Source organism: Centropristis striata, chromosome 20, assembly GCF_030273125.1.
Source record: "Centropristis striata isolate RG_2023a ecotype Rhode Island chromosome 20, C.striata_1.0, whole genome shotgun sequence".
NCBI lineage: Eukaryota > Metazoa > Chordata > Actinopteri > Perciformes > Serranidae > Centropristis > Centropristis striata.
This window is the reverse complement of record NC_081536.1, coordinates 17,008,067-17,026,054: the sequence shown is the minus strand read 5'-3', so window position 1 is coordinate 17,026,054 and position 17,988 is coordinate 17,008,067. Positions and strand designations below refer to the sequence as shown.

The 17,988-nt window shown below is 40.1% G+C and overlaps 1 protein-coding gene across 2 annotated transcripts in view; it reads right to left on the bottom strand.

Moving 5' to 3' along the window:
* ctbp2a (C-terminal binding protein 2a) overlaps positions 1-17,988 on the bottom strand; it is a 71,656-nt gene that overhangs the window by 51,861 nt on the left and 1,807 nt on the right. The window contains exon 2 of one of the 2 annotated variants that reach the window (XM_059359104.1): positions 10,053-10,173. The exons of the other annotated variant lie outside the window; for it this stretch is intronic. The gene's annotated coding sequence lies outside the window, so the exon portion shown is untranslated. The remainder of the gene's footprint in view (positions 1-10,052; positions 10,174-17,988) is intronic. 2 annotated transcript variants of the gene reach the window in all.

Sequence of the window (17,988 nt, the reverse complement as noted above, 5' to 3'; positions counted from 1 at the left end):
GAATAAAGACATAAAAGGGGGCTGGTGGGAGGGAGAGGAAAGTACTAGAAAAACATCAGCTAACAGGATGAGTACAGTGTGACACCATCCTCCTCCTACATTTTAACTGTATCTTTTTCAGCACTTTATAACCCTTCCTCATTCCTATCTTATTCCCATATTCGCCTCTGGACCCTATAGTGCTGTACTTTGAAAAAGCTCTCCCCTGACTATTTATATGAAGATATATTGATATTTGCACTGTAACTGTAATTATAACTGTTATGTTTCGGTGGGGCAGAGGGCAGGCTCAGCAATATGGCTGAATTATGAATTGATGTTGCATTTTTATTTCGCCAGCTGCTGGGGCAGGAGGTGGTGCACTGCAGCTGAGCGGATTTAAAAGTTTGTAGGTGTATATATTTTCTCCGCATTCAACACACTCTGAGCTCCCGTCTTCCTCTGACACCGACAAACACACATCTTTCTTTTACCAAACACATTTCGGCTCGCTTCGCCAGGCAGCTGTGCTTCAGCCTCCCTCCTCCACAAGGTAAGCCTTCCTGCCAAAGAGCTGAAGACCCACATGTGGGAGTCAGAGGAGAAGTAATTGAGCAAGAGGGAAAGCAGGAAACAGTCGGTCAAAGGCGGGGGAGTCACACTGCCTTGGCTATGAATAGACTGGAGGAGACATGCATGGGCATCTCCTGCTCTTTGCTGCATGAGTGGCAACAGCACAGGTCATGGGTGCATCTGCCTATTTAGTCATTATAAACTCTTCTGATATAGACTTCACTTCACTGACAGCTGCCTCAGTGGAATATAGGCTGCTCTGTAGTGCACAGGTTCCTGTACAGAAATCACTTAAAATCAAAACGTAATATAAAGTGTGGTGGTTATACAACATCAGGACTGGAAATGATGCAATCACAATACCATATGATGCAAAACTGGATTTCTAAAATCATCAATGTTATACGCAGAACAGTTAATGCTAATGCACATATAGAAATTGAATCACTATCATGTAAATTATGCTTAACTAAACTCTGAGTGGCATAAAAAAACAAGTGAACAGTAGTTAGAACAATGTTAAAAGTTCTCTGTGTGAAAACGTTTAAATAAAAAGTAGCTGCAGTATTGCATAACTGAGTAATTTTGTGGTCTGTGCATTACATTGTTTAGGGAGGATTTGTTTCACTTTCTTTTAGATGCCTAGGTTAAGCTTGACGTACATCCATACAAATTTATCAGCTTTAATAGATGTAAAGAACGGTATCCGAATAGTAAATGCAGACATGTATCAGAGGTGAAAAAGTTGGATCAAGCAAATCCTATTTCATAACTGGATCCAACATATTAGGATATACAGTGTTGCTTATATAAGGGTAATGGTTTTGACCTAATCAATGAGCCTAATAATGAGATGTAAACATTTTGTTGACCACATATAATTTAGGTCTACATTTTTGTTCATCAATAATTAAGTATACTGATCAATAAAAACCCAGATGTTTGTATACATTTACTAAGAGTCAGATATATGCTCGTCTACACCTGGAATCATTTCAGACATGGCATTTCATCACTTTCTGTTCTCACTGGTGGTCTCAACTGAAGAGATGGCAAAAACCCGCTGGCTTAGAAGAAAGGCCCGCTCAGCAGTTTGAGAGCTACATTTGACCAAAAAAACCCAAATCTGTGGTATAGATGATTTCATCTCCATAAATTAATACCAGAAATCTGACTCATGCAAGAAGGAGATCCACTCCATTTCCAGAGAAAAAAAGTCAACTTCTCTAAGTGGGTTGAAAAGTCAACAGCAACTTGGAGAAGAGCTCTCAGACAGAGGAGTGCCAGAGAGGAAGTACAGTTATCCTGCGGCCCTTAGCACCGTCGTTGCAGGATTGTTACTTGACTAAGTGCTGTTATGTAACTTAACAATAAGGGGATTGACCTGAGAGAAAATATGTGCTCAGTGCTGGAGGAGAGGAAGAGAAAGAGGAGAAAGTCACACACACACAAACACAAACACACACACTCAGTGCAAACAACACAAACACAAAACTCCAGGGATTTATCTGGCTGGGTGTGACGATAGGACAGACACCCTGCTCAACACAGACACACAGACACACACACACACACACACACACACACACACATACACCACTAGTGGCTGTGTTGTCGTGTTCGCAGGTTCCCTGACAAGTCTGTGAATGTTACCAAGTCAGATCGTGACCAAAGTAACTGTTGTCTGATCTGAAGAATACTGCAAACCTCACAATATTCTTGGTAATAAAACTTTTTCTCTCATCTTTGATAAACCAGGATATTGACTTAGTGGGCTGAGAAAAACATGCATCATAAAATGTATAAAAGTCTGACTTCTACGAGCTATAGTATGATTTATGACCAAGACATTTGGCATTCAGTTCACACCATTTTTGCAATGTAGCCAATCCGAAAATGCTGTTTTGTAATTACATCTTGCCTTTCTATTTTGATGCATTTCATGCACTGTTAGACTTTCCTCTGTGACGGCAACCTGCACCATACCATAAAGCCTGAATGAGGCCATTTTTAAAGATATATATACTGTGTATCTGGAGTAATGTACTACATGTTCATCAGATTTTCCTGCAGTATGATGTGAATGTAAGACTCTGTTGTTCCTGCACTATATATACCAGTTAAGCTCTTAATGCCTGGATTTTTAATTAATTTTCTTGTGCATCAATATCACTTTCAACAATTTTCTTCATGTTCTCTTTTTGAGAATAAAAGCCAAAAATGTCATCAGCCTGAATCGCAAATTAGGGATGAAAAAGATTATCTCATCCCTAAGGAACTCAGTAGTTACTCCTCATTTGTTCAAATTAACTTGAGCTGAAACACTTACTTGATTAATTATTTATCGTCAATTAATCGTCTAAGACAATTTCCAAGCACAAATGTCAGTTACTGGTCATTGGTTCCAGCTTTTCCAGTGTGAGGATTTTTAGCTTTTTTCTTTTGTTATCATTCTAAACTGAATTTATTTGGGTTTTATACTGTTGGTCAAAACAAGAGGCCATTACTTCACTGTATGTCTCATAGCAAATGTTTACTGCTACCCACCTTTAACAGCAGTTAAATTATTGGTACAGAGTTGAGCTGTGTTCATAGTTAAGAGTTGGCAGATGTACACCACAGATGTCCTACCACAGCTTCTCTAATGTGTCTCACAAACAGAAGTTAAAAAAAGTACCATGCCAGGCGTTACACTGCGTTGTTGCAGCTGTTGCATCACTCCACAAGGTTATGAATTTATACAGTGCTTCTCCATCTGACACCCTGTAACATCAAGGAATTTCACAAGCGCAAAGAGCCAGTTTTACACTTCAGAAACATATCTCTCTTTCAGCCCTTTGTGTTACATCTCTTTCACTCACACTCATTCTTTTCTACTCCTTTTGTGATGAAAAGCACATAACAAGGCAGGCAGCCCAGGAGATCTTGTTTAGGTTGGTAATAGCACAGAAGACACAGAGGGAGGGAAGAGAAAGTGAAAGAGGTCTTTTTCTGACTGAGGCCATCTCTCAGAGGAGCCCTCTCGCCAGATTAAGAAACCTGTGGGTTTGGCTAAAGGTGAAAAGGCAAAGAATGAAGTAAAGCTGCAGCTTTGACTTTGTCAGAACACGTGTTTGACTGAAATATCTGTGGAGGCGTTCACTACAAGGGGGGAGTTTTCATCTTGAAAAAAATAACATCTTGCTTTTTTTAGATCAACCGAGCTTCCAGCCCTTGACCTCAGTGAACTAGTTTAACTATGTGAACTTGATGACCACCAGCTCACACACACACACACACACACACACACACACAACAGGGACTGGGCGATGCAAGTTTGGCTTTGTAGTCAAAGACTCAAGGTGAAGGGAAACACGTGGCCTTTTAAATGAACAGGAAATGCGCTTTTTTTACTATTTTTCATCTTTTATTGTTTGAATATCTTTGTGTGCAGCCTTTTCTCTATATCAAGGTTATAATAGATTTGAAGCCTTTCTAATTCCATGTAGGATTAGGGTGTGTTTGCTAGTTTTTGTTTATTTTCAGTTTTTCATAAAGGTTTAGTTTTTATATATTTAGCTTTAGTATGACAGTATTTTTTGTTTTGCTAGGGCTAGCAGGTAAAATGTATGCGCCTATGTACATACATATATCCATAATAAATGTTTGGAAAATTGTGTATGAATGGCCATAATGTTTCAATCTCTTGATTAGGAAATCAAATTACGAAAACTTGATACCAGATGGTTTACATTGGACCTGAGCTGAATAGCTTTATTTAATGGCATCTGATCTTCTACAGTATTGAAATAAGGTTCTTGTTTTTTAATTCTACAAGAGTAGACTGCATGTGAAAAAAAAACAGGGATTAAGTGAGATGCAACGGTGGCTCAAAGCCATCTCCCTGAATGTCAAGTCTGCTTCATTTCTGCGGTTCAATGTCACAAGTTGATGGAAATTCATTCTGTCTCCCTTTTTCAGTAGTGACATATTACCAAAAAATGAAATAAAATTAATAAATTCAAGGTTTTTAATAATCAGGCAGTATTGTTTCAGTTCAGCTTTATGTCTTCTTATATTGTTTCGTTTGGGTTACTTTCATTCTAGTTTCCGTGTTCTACATGTGACAGATATACCCTCAACAAATTATCCCATTGAAAGAATTGTTTGACACACACAGGCTTACTCGATTCGGTTCAATTTCCTGCTGAGAGTTAGAAGAGAAGATTAAAGCTACAACCAGCAGTCATTTGCTTAGCTTAGCATAAAGGCTGGAAACAGGGGGGGAGCAGCTAGCCTAGCTCTGCCTGAAAGTAAAGATATCTGCCTGCCAGTGCCTCTAAATAATCAACACATTATATCTTGAGTGTACATGCACACAAAATAAGATATTGGCAGAGGAGTTCCTGTAAACCACTTCTGTAAAACAACTTCTTCACAGTTTTCAAGCTAAGCTAAGCTAACCAGCTGCTAGCCCTATTTACTGAACAAACATGAGACTGTCAATCTTCTCATCTAACTCTTGGCAAGGAAGTGAATAAACATTCCCATAATGTTGACTTATTCCTTTAACAGCTGGAATAAATGTGGCTCGATGGACACTAGCTGCAGTAAAATCTCATTAATGCAGCACGTCACAGCACAGGGGTGTCCACAGTCAACATTTTGAGGAAGAATTGTGTAGCAGCTACCCAAAGTGACTGCTTAAGAGTCTATGATTTATGTCCCTGAAAGTGCAAGATAGCAGAAAAAGAAGACGCAGAGAGGGGAAGGTGGTTAAGGTTTCTCTTCTCTCATTAATCGGATAGTTGGGGCTCCGAGGGGCACGTAAAGCTGTCGCTCAGACCGCTGATTTACACCTTCCTCCTCCCTGCCAGCCTCTTTCTTTCTCCAACCTCCCCCTGTCTAAATACACCAGTTACTGACAATTACAGCTCTCCTCTTTCTACCTCTCCATCATCATCACCATTCCCCCAAGTCTGTCAGTTCATCTGTGCCTCTCCATGTATCCTTTTTCCTCCTTTTGCATGTCCTGTCAGCCTCTGGCAGATAGCGTCCTTTTCATTCCCCATTTCTCCTTTACATCGCCTTTTCTCTGAACCATTTCCCCATCCTCCCCCTTCCCTCTCCCTCCCTCCCTCCTCCTCCACTCACATTCTCGCCATCTTTCTCTCCTCTCAACTCTAAACGAAATGAGACTGCAGCAGCACTAACTGCTGACTTGGGTTAATGCACAATTTTGTAATAATGCCTATTCGTTTAAGTTACCCAGGAAACGCATAATGGTGACATTATTGTGCACGGCAGCCTGTTAGCCTAACCCAGCGAGGCTTTCGGCGTGGCCTGCATTCCTCCTCTCACCAGGTTCTTACATCTAATGAACTAAAACAAAGTCTGGCATAAAATCTCCACTGGAATAATTGGCTGCTTATTTTTCACAACACAGAATATTTCAGATTTGGAACAACACAGAATGCATTTGAATTAAATAAAAAAGCATTTTAAAGATGTTTATAATATTATGTTGGTATTTTTTCTCTTAACTCGCACACGCATGCGCGCACACATACAAACAATCACACCGAATACTGTGATACTTAAGCTGACAAGTAAAAGGCCATGTCTGAGATGCTTTTATTGTGGTAATAAATCTGTCTTCTCCACTTTCCTTTTGAAGAGAATGACCGGGCGTAGACCTTTTTCTCTGGAGGGACAAAGACCAGTACTGAGTGCTAAACTACACACACACTAACCTTAAATGCAAGAGCAATACTCTGGTGAGAATTTGACCAACTTCTCTTCAAGGTCACCCTGGGACTGATGGATGAGACCAAACTCCTTAGCGATGACTGGTGGGCATGATAATGAAAGCGAATTAAGGAAAGCTTTTAATGGTCACTGTTTAGGATGTACGCTAGACTGGTTATTGTGGATGCAGCAAAAATGAACCAAACATAAGGTCCCTTCCTCTGGACTAATATGTAAAACTGAGGGTCTATTCGATTTTACCTTGTTAAACATGACCTTTACCATATTCTAGAAATTCAGGTTCATTCAATTTAAACAAACTGCAGTATGTTTTCCCGTTTTGCTTGGTTCGTTTTGGCTGATGTGAAAGCTGTAAATCGACGAACGATAGATAGATAGATAGATAGATAGATAGATAGATAGATAGATAGATAGATAGATAGATAGATAGATAGATAGATAGATAGATAGATAGATAGATAGATAGATAGATAGATAGATAGATAGATAGATAGATAGATAGATAGATAGATAGATAGATAGATAGATAGATAGATAGATAGATAGATAGATAGATAGATAGATAGATAGATAGATAGATAGATAGATAGATAGATAGATAGATAGATAGATAGATATAATAGTTGCAGCTTAACTACTATTGCATCCATCTTTTGAACCCGTGGTCACTGTGGACATCTGTACTGGGCTCATAAGCGTATTTGTATGAGGAACATACATATTTATGCAAATCATTTGTGCAACATGCACTAATACGTGTCACAATGTGAGGGCAAGAATTTCCCCTGACAGAGCCTCAGAGGTCACGAGTGCCACGACCTCCAGATGGTTAACAATGTATCCGCCAGCACAAAGCAGTTTTTGTGTGTTCTGACTATTACTCATAAATTAAAGTCTTGCCAGTGATACATTGTAATCTACAGCCTGTGTGAAACTGTAATCAGCTGGTGTCTACGCTGTCTCACCTTGTCTTTCTCAGCTCTTTAGCACCTCCCCATTCCTCAGCTAACAGCTCATTAACACGAAGCTGGAGCAGAAAACAGACACTTTATCATTTAGCACAAGTCAAAACAATTTGGTTCCATTTACTCAAAATATCTAACCCCATGCTCACTAGTTTCTTACACCTCTCCAGAGTGAAATGTTTAAGACCATTTAGCTGCTAGATGATAGAAACCCCAAGGAAAAAGGAAAAAGGAGCGACAGAAATGCAATTATATTTTAGGGCTATGGAATAATTATGCCTTAGGGAGATGGACCTTCAAATTCTTCCTTTAAAACAAATGAATGTGTTGGAACAGAGCCCATCTCTGGAAAAAAAAACTCCTTCAACTATCTGCTGAATGAAGATACCAGAGTCCCATTTTAGGAGAAAATTTAGGAATTTCAAAGAAACACAGAGCATGACTAATGAGAGAAAGAGAGTGAGTGGAAATATGGCTTCTGGGTCTAAAGAGCAAAACGAGGGTTCGTCAAGGCAAACATAAGGAGAAGCAAGACAAATACATTTCTCTTCCATGTCATCATCACTGTATCACTTTACTGCAAAATCTATTTGACTATTGCTCGTCAGGTTCAACATTATTGAGAAAATCTAGTCTCCACGTAATACATAATTGTGAATCATTTCCACGACATCCCCTTAGAATAGTTTCAGTCTAATTAGATACATTTGTACATTTTTGTGTACGGATGTTGATAAGTGCCAGTTTTAATCGTTGAACTTGATGACCTATCTTTTCCTACCAATTAACGACTGAGCACCTGATGCATATGCAACAAACGTAAAAGCAATTAAACTGCAAATTAACTGTTGAGATGAGTTCACGTTATGAGTGCAAAACGCTTATATTTTGAATGAGCTTTGGTTCACAATTTTTCATTTCTAGAGGAGGTCAATCATGATACAGAAATGTAATCCTCGCTACAGGAGAGCTTCCTGAACCATTGTCCATTAGATACCCATAACATAAATACATCTAATCTGATATTTTATGTGTAAAGATTCAGAGCGTTAGCTTATATTTAGGTCATGGAATAATGGTCTATTAAATTGTTTTTCATTTTTCTCAAAGAACTGTCACTTCGAAGGATTTTTTTTGGGTAGGTGTGTAACAATACAAGTACTGGTCCAGGCCTAAATAAATGGTAAATGGCTTCTTTTGGAATAGACTACATGGTTTTATTTAAATTTAAACTTAGTTGAAAGAAAGTATTAGTAGAAAAACTGTCCTTTATAATGTAGCTATCACAGCATTTTTTTTATTGGGTCCTTCTGTCTTCAGGTTCAGTTAAATTGCTGGCAATAATTTAATTTTGATGATGATTTTAGGATTCCTTCAGTGTTCATCGTTCAGGAAGTTATTACTGAATTATCAGCAGAGGTCTCACCTTTTCAAACAAATGCACCAGGTGATTAAAACCAGACAATAATGATGAATAAAGCAGTTTCACTTTAAAAATCAGTGATTTGCCGACGCTGTTCATAGGACAAAGGACGTATTTGTATTTTATTTATGCTTTCTACAGCATCCAAACTTTTGGGAATGGGTTATGTGCAATGTAAACTCACAACTCAACAAAATGTTTAACATGGTCTAGTGGTTTTAAGACAATTTCATGCATAATAATGAAATATTATAGTTTTAAATATTGACAGTTTTTAACACACAAGGATTTGAGGTTTGATTCAGCCCTACTAAAAGTCTGTCAATCAATTCAGATAAACTAAACTGTATTAGTCAAGCTAGCCTGGCTCAGCTAGCACATTTCTAACATGTCTTACATATAAGGCAATTACTAGAACAAAATGAAAGCTTTTATCTGACTAAGCCGTGAGCTGAACATCTTGCAGTGTGTTATGAAGGTCTACAGGCTTTAATGCTGTGAGCCATCTGGGCTGCAAAAAGGAGCCTCTGTGCTCTGATTGCAAAAGGCCAGCTGAAGCAGGTACAGTAGTAATCTGCCCAACTCTACACAGCGTAAACATCTTGTCATGCTCTTTAACAGCAAACAACGTCTAAGGTAAGTAGACTGTAAGTTAGTTGAGTAAATGGGGTTGTGCAAAGGGCAAGCTTGCCCCAGAGGCTGACTCGCCGTGAGCTGAACGCCACTGACCTAGATTAATACCAACCACAGCAGCGCCAGGACTATTAAACACACCCCGGTTTCCTGTATCCTGCCTTTCTGTCTGTGTGTGAAATGATTCCATCTGTCAGTCTCAGCTGGGCTGTGAGAACACCGCTGAACACTGCTGCCCACACACACACAGATATATACAGACGGACACCAAAAAACACAGACGTGTCGGCTGGGAACTGAGGCCAAGGTGGGTGTCTGGCTGCATCCAGCCTCCAGGGAGGGAACAGGGGGGGATCTGAAAAACTCTGCCCAGCATGAAAGGCTCGAGGATGGGGAGTGAGACATGAGATAGCTACTTGGGTTGTGATGGTGTGCTGCAGACCATCATATGAAGCAGTGTTAGTTTACGGGGTGTTCAAATTGCAGCTATGAACGCTGACTGCACAGAACATTTTGTCGGTGCAACCTGAAAAGACTTTTTTCAGCAGGCAGCAGGCTTTGTCTCCCTGCTCCACCTCTGATGAGTAGCATGCTTGTAGTAGTCCCCTTTCAACCCTTCTATTATGTTAAAGGCTTGCTTATAATACGGCCAATTAATCATTAAATACATATGTGTGTTTTCTGTCTTTGAATACGTGCAGGTATGTGTGTGTCCGCCTGCTTTTACGTACATGTACATGTGTACCTGGCAGGTTTATTACAGTGGCATGCTTCCCTGACCAAGGACAGCAGCTGGTATTCAATGGATACCAAAGAGAAGAAACGGAGACAGCCAGCAAACCCCTCAGCCACCTGTGAGCAAAAGCACAAAGAGATGAAACTGAAGGAGAAAAAAAAGAGAGACAAGATAAGGGCACAGACGGATTAGGATGCACAACTGATATTCAGAGGAAAATAAGGGAAAGAGAGCTCAGCAGCACACAAAAAGGAGAGAAGAGAAAGGTCAGGGATGAGGTTTAACCAAGGGAGAAAAGACATGGACAAGTGACTGAAAAGTGGAACAAAAAGCAATGTTCTTTGAGTTATGTGAAATATTTCAGCAGTTCAAACTCCCCCCTGAGGCTGAAAAGACTGCAAAACATATAACCTCTGTTCAAGTTTATCATCAGTTTTACCTTGCTGTGTGCAGTGAAATGAAAAACCTTTCTCGTGGCCCATTCTATACAAGATTAAACTAAAAAAATAAAAACATAAGAGGATGTGGAAAATTAACAGCACCTCCATTAAATGCATGGTGCATTGAATTCATATGGTATATCCCTTGGAATATCAATTTCACACCCCTAAAAAAACCTTTTCAGCAGGACTGATCAGTATATAGACCTTCTCCGTTTCTTCATTTTCAAATTTTGCTATGCTTTTTCAAACATCGAGTTCAGTATGGCTGTGGGTAGAGCACAGACTTTATGCATGAGCAAAATCCCTGACAAGGCAATATCAATGAACTGTAGCTCTGTTATCGTACTAATGCACTCCCCTGTCTCCTGATGGCACAAAACTTCATTATTGGAAAAATGTTCACCTTAGGTCAAAAGATGTTGGGAGCTATAAATACAAAGCAGCAGGCACTTTTAATCTGGGACCAAAATCCTCTTCAGTAAATATTTTTATTATAGGGAGTTATGTCTCTGCTTGATACTGTATGTCAGATATGCAGTATAAAGAATAAAAAGTGAAAGAAAAAAAGAAACATTGCAGCATAAAAATGTTTAATGCCTTAAAATAGAATTTGCTAAAGCTATGTGAAAACCCCAGGGACACCTATTTCTAACCTCACACAGAGTCCCGAGGGGAGTATTCACAGAGGACTGAGTAGGAGGGACTGAGAGTCTGTGGCTTCTCTCGGGCTCAGTGAAACATTAACCCACAGTAAATCCTTTTTGTTCAGGATCAGGAATCAAACATCTCCATACGGGTGAAAATCAAACATGTCTTTGTGCGAACAAGCTGACGAGTTGAAAAGCCAACCATCCCACTGAGCTTCTCAGCAGCCAAGAATCAAAGAATTAGCCTCGGGCTCGCCAAACATTGGTAATATCCATATTCATAATGGAGATAGCTGAGGCGATAAGACTCCATCACTCAACACTTCCATAACGGCTTGCAACGAGTAGATAATATGCCACTTTTCACCACAGATGAGTGATGAGAAGCAGGATGACATCCTGTTTATCTCTCTATACAGCAACAAGTAGATAACTGCTTTTGTGTGACACTGTGTGAGTGTGTATGATGTTCTGTAGCAGCAACCATGCTGATGTCCACCGCTCATTTAAATCAATGTGAAGTGCAGCCGCTCACTTAACAGTGTGGTTAGGAGTCAAATGGTTTCATGGACTTCAGCCAGTTTTCCCTGTTTGGACTCCTGCCAGTATTTATGCAAGCAAAGAGGCTGTTAGATGCATGGAAGCGTGGTATGTAGACAGTTTTAACCTGGACTGCATTAAAAAATAAAGGTTGGGTTATTCTGTTGGCCTAAGGGGCCCAGACACACCAGCATTAAATATCACACCAGACCAGCTCCACCAATAAAACATTCCACATATCCACATTCAGTGGATTTGCTTGCGGGGGCAGTAAATCCACAATTTCATGTCAAGGTCAACTTTGGTAAACTTTGACATGACAGCAAGCGATTTTTGTCAGGACCGACTTTTGAGCGAGTAGAGAGCTTGGAGAGTTCTTAATGTAGTAAGCTATCACACACAGACACAGCAGTTTACAAAACTCAACCTGTGAGTTTTCACTACATGACCAAGCGTCTGGCTTTGTTTACATGTATATAGAGATTTCTGAAAGAGATGGTTTTCAGCACCTTAAAAAAACTCTCTGCAAAGAACCTAATTTACAAAATATCTAGGCATAACGTGAACACTATTCCAAATGCTTGCTTGGCCAGTAGGTGGCGATAATGCCTAGTGAGCTTATTTGGTTTGGCGGTATTAACAAATCAAACACCAGTAAAAACAATAGTAGATAACATCATTGTTTTCCATTTACACTCCATTTTACATGTCTGCATGGAAACAAAGTTTATATCATGCGATCGTGACACCATAGTAATTAGACATCAACATCAGGACCATATTTCATATCATATAAAATCACAGCATAGCATGTTTTCTGGTAATTTAATAAATAGTCTTATTAAATAACCAGATAGTAAAGCCTATTTTTGTATACTCTCCAAAGTGCGCCTCTATGGTTCGCTCCAGCTTTGCTCCCACAAGCAGGGATCAGAACAGAAAGCATTGTTAACATTACGTAAATTGCCATAGCCGTTCAGCCGCTGTTTTTTTTTTTAAATATAACGATAGAAACGATATACAATTAAAAAATATATGCAACAGCCAAAATCCCACCTCTCTAAACCCTTACATCCTGTGGCTCTCCACTAACAAATAAAACACTCTATCAAAATATAGGGTTCAGCAGGCTTCAATGGAATAAAATAACAGTAATGATAGTGATACTTTCATACAGAGCCTACCACATCACAAGTGTGGACTAACAGGGTCAAATTCAATGCAAATTCCGATCCAGTGACATCATCAATTGTTCTGGTGTTTATACAATGTGAAAGCTACAGAGCAAGCAGGACTATGAGACCAAATACTCCACAAGCAGGTCAAAGTCCAGGGAGATCCATGGCACTTGTGGCCGGCTACTGCTAACAAAACAGCTCATAATAAAGCACGGGCTCAACGCCTCGCTACAGGGCTGCCCAGTCAGAGCCCAAGGGGCCACGTCTAAGACTACAGCAACCTACCTCTGCCACACAGCATCAGCAAGCTTGTAAAACAAGCTGTTAAACTTTATCTGCATCATAACCATTGCGATAATGCACCACAGATGCCGGAAAATTCAAAAAACAGATTTCCCTCAGGGTTTTTCTGAATATAAGTCTATTCTTTGTGCCTCTGTGTTAAGATAATCTCCATGCTGCCATAAAAAAGAAAGTGATAATTTATTTAAAAAAAACTTCAGACTCCACATAATCAGTTAATAAAATGAGCTGATGCACCTTCCAGAGCTATTAGAAGTAGCACTCAGACAGTGTGCCTGCATACTGAAAGTGTACATACTGCACTCCTCCAGATTGAAACATCCTATTAGCCTGCACATTCACAGAGCCATTAGCATTTAAATATGCAGGAGCTGTGCTCCTTTCAAAATGCCATTTTTACTCTGCTGCAAGGAGAGTTCTCCAGTTGTCATAAACAACTTTCTTTTTTTTTTATTCAAGGACCTTTTCAAATGTCAGGGCCAATCAAACACAACACGACAGGTCTCTGGGTGGAAAAAAAAATACAGCTCAGAGGGCAGAGAAGAAAAGCGGACTTATCATGCATATTCATGTGGCTGGAAGGTTCAATGACTGCTGTCTCTGAGAATTGTGAGGAGTGGCAAAACAGTTTGTGTGGTAAGAGACAGCTGAAAAAAAAGTAAGCTTTTAACTCTTTTCTCCCCCTCACCATGTCCAAATGTCAATGTCAAAGACCCACAATGGGCAAAGCTCCGTGTGCCCACAAGTGACTCCCAAAACCCCAACTCCAAGTCTTTGTCCCCCCCTTTCTCCCTGTCAGCAAATTCGTCCAGAAAACTTTTCTCTTTGAAGTGGTGCTCAGCAGAAAGGCAAACAAACAGAGCCATCTCTCCACTGGCCAGGGCCCACTTCAGCATTTTAGACATCTCTTTCAGTTTACAGCTTGCCTAACATCAGCAGGATGGATCCTCCTGACACAAGTCTATGTCAGCTGGACTGGAATAGGGGCTCTGCTGAGACACAATGGACCCCTTCCTCCTCCTCCTCCTCCTCCTCCTCCTCCTCATGCCCACCTCCCTCCTGAGATGCTGAGACAGGAGTGAGCGAGTAGGAAGGAAGGAACAAAAAAAAAAGAGGAACTCAACACAATACATATGCCTGTACTTTCAGTCTGTGTGTGCATGTGTGTGTAATCCTCTTCAAGAAACTTCACCAGAGAGAGAGAGAGAGAAAGAGAGAGAGAGAGAGAGCTGCATGCCCCACTGCTATCTTCCTCTCTATCTGTTTCTGTCCTTCTCTCTTCTTCACTTCCTGCTTCTCTTCATTAGTCTGTGTCTCTCTTCTCTGGCTCCAGCAAGGCACAGTCATCCAGGAGGACATTATTAGCTGTCAGCATTAACAACCAGCGTAGCAGCAACAGCAGCGGCGGCAGCAGAGTCGGTTTCATAACAATGCTCACAGAAAGCCTCTTCTCTGCCCCAGCGAGAGGAGCAGGCAGTCAGGACAGCCTGCTGCGTGCAGATGGTGCTTTGTCTCTGCTAGTTCCTGCAAAAGTGACACGCAAACACAAACGCGAGCACACATGTACATGCACACATAGTTGGAAGACGGTGCCACTATTCATTCCTAATCCTCTGTGGTTTGCATGAAAGTTAATGGCAGGTGTTTAAAGCTCTGGCGGTGCCAAGAGAAGGAAGGGGAGGTGAGTGGGAGAAGATCAACTCTTTCCTGCTGGCAAACACACACATGCTTTTCCATGTTGGAAAGACAGTGTATTACATCCCTATTAGATCTACATACTACGCCCCTTCATCCATCCTCATCCCCCCCTCTCGTCGCTTTATCTATCTCTGGCATAATGTCCGTGCATGCAGTTGAGAGCAATTAGGACTTCTTTGGAGGAAAATAGCCAGTCATTAAGGAGGAGCAGGGACTCCACAGTGTGATGGTTTACGCCAGGTGGGAGGCTATTAGACAGCCAAGTGGTGTGAGCAAACTCCCATGGTCATAAATACAGGGAACAGTAAACATTCCCCACGACCACCAAGCGCTTTCCTCCAATAATATAATGAGTTAATAATTTAGAGAAATGCTCATTTACGCATCCACAACATACTGAATCCACACTCACTATAATGTAGGCTACAGTTATTTAAATGATTGGACTTTTTCACAGCAGACCTCTAAGCACAGGCGTTACTAGTAACATTAAAGATGGTTTTAGTCTATTCACGTGTCTCAGTAAGCCATGACAGCGTGACAGGAGCCTGAAACTGAAGCAGCTAAATGTAATCTAGCAATCATTCATTTTTATTATATTACACCTGTGCTTTTCGTGCTGTGACATGTCAAAATGTTTTCCATGAAAGAAAATCAAGTACCTTCTTTAATTATGCAGAAATAGCACAACTTTGACTGTACTTTTTGTTCTCCCATCTGAACAACTGACAGCAATTTGGATAATCAAGTACTTGAAACATTCACTGGTTTCAAAGTTTTAAACGTTTGCCGCCTTAACACCATTTCACACCATGCATGGAAATCAATCTGAAAAAACTGCACAGAATTCTTGCAAGACCCTTTTTTTATACTTGGACGGGCCTGCGGAAATGCATGTTTGACCAACGACATCCTTTGTTTCAAATGTTTTGTTTTCTCAACACCCAATACTGTACGATAAACATTGCAATGACTACCTCATCAAGGAAATAGATGACAGTGTAATGCATGAGATCGCCCAACATCTGAAATAAACGAAGATACTAATGTAGCTGACGTTACACAATGCAGAAACAAATCAGTACCAAAATGTGATGCTAATGTTAGCTGTTGTGGCTAGACCCGCTCAGCGCAAGTGCATATAAACTGCATAATCATCCTCACTGTATTCCAGCTGCTGGGCGATTAAGCCGTATACTGTAGCTTCTGAGTCTTGCTAATAAGCTGTTAATTGAATAATTTTTAGTTTTGAATTGCTAGACAGACAGAACAAGTGATATGCAGACGTCAACCAGGCATCTTAGAACTTCTGCCAAAAGACTAATTGATTAATCAAAACGCACTGGATCAATTTAGAAGAAAATCATTATGTGCATCCCTTAATGACAATGTGAGTTTTAACTCAAAGAGAAAAATCTTCAAAGATCAAAGATCTTAAAGAATAAAGATCAAAGCTTTATCTTAATTTTCTACACAAGTTGCAGCACCATATCTACAAGTTGCAACACCACACTACATGAAAACACTCAGAAACACGATGTGCAGGGAAATGATACGGCAGTCAGACCAATAATAGAATATCTAATACAAGAAATAGTAAAACTTATTCAGTGTATCACATAATATTTAAGATTTGGCAACAACGTGTGGATATGATTCTGCAGTTAAATGTTTGATAGTCTTAATTAAAAATCTTAATGCTTTCAAATACAAGCAGTGGACCATAATTTGCTTGTTTTTTGGCCACTACACCAGCTGAAATTGGAATGACTATTAAATACATTATTTTGGATTGGCAAAGCTTACAAACAAGCTTGCAGGATGCCAATGTGGCAGGAGCAAGCTACAGAGAAGCTGGGAGAACATGAAAAATGACTTTGGCTGCACTTAAGAGCAAAATACGGAGGATGTACCCATTTCTCCATACTGTATATATCATATCAGTGGCAGACGAGAGTGCATGTACGCTATATCTTTCAAGCACACTGGGAAAATAGGTCCTATCAGCGAAGGGAATCAGACACCTGCTGCTGTCTGGTGCAGTCCACAGCCACTCTGCCAAAACTCTCCTTCACAACCACAAACAAAAAACTGACTCAGAAGCAAGTGAGACACAACAGAGCAAGGAAAAACAAGCAAGAAACAGGTGCTGGAGATTTGCACAGTGCGCCAATTACACTAAACACACAGTAGATTTTAAAATGTCTGTTCTTTGAGACAAAACTATTACCAGCCAGCATGAGATCCAGTACAACAGTTGCTCAAAGAATAACTAAAGTACAAGTGTTCCCAAACGCATGTGAAGCACACAGTTCTCTGTAATTTGTAAAGTGCCCTACTTCACAGAACAATCTTTGTTTTCAGCATCAAAGCCTTAATGCTATCTGAGAAATAAGTTATAAGATATGTAAAGGTTTGCATGAGAGACATTTAGCAACGCTTTTCAAACAAAGAACAATGCTTTACACTCAAATATCATGAATCTGGCTAATTGTCTGAAACAAAACTCTTAAATAAAGAAGAATTACTTGAAGAAAAATTAAACACAACCATGTGAAAACCTACAGATAAACCCTAAACCCGCCTTCCTCTGATTCTGCAAAGCAGTATGTGTGAGTGACATCAGGCTGTACATTTGCGGCCCCTTTGCAGATGGCACAGTGTAATTTCACACCCATTACCTCCTCTCCACAATGCATAGCACAATCACATGACAGTAAAATCCTCTCAAACCAACTCCTATGGGAACTTTTAGAAGCCGTTAGTGGCCTGGCCATTATGGGAATTCTCAGAAGAGTTCACAAGAGCTATTTCAGCAGCGTCCAAATTACTGTGTTAAATGGAGTATTAGGCTCTGAGAATATGATTAACCAATTGTAATTGCTTTGCTTCTGTGACTTCAAAACAGACAGTCAATGCACTATTCAGATTTTGTTCTGTTTGCTGTTGCTTTTACTCTTTACAAAGTAATCATGTCAACAAAAAAAAGGACAGCGCAGCAACGAGAGAAAGTCTCACAGAATAAACATAACATTCATTCTCTGTCCCAAAAAAAGCACTATGCTAAATAAGCAAGTGGTGAGCGACAGTGAGAGACAGCACCTGTGCTTTCAAAAACCATC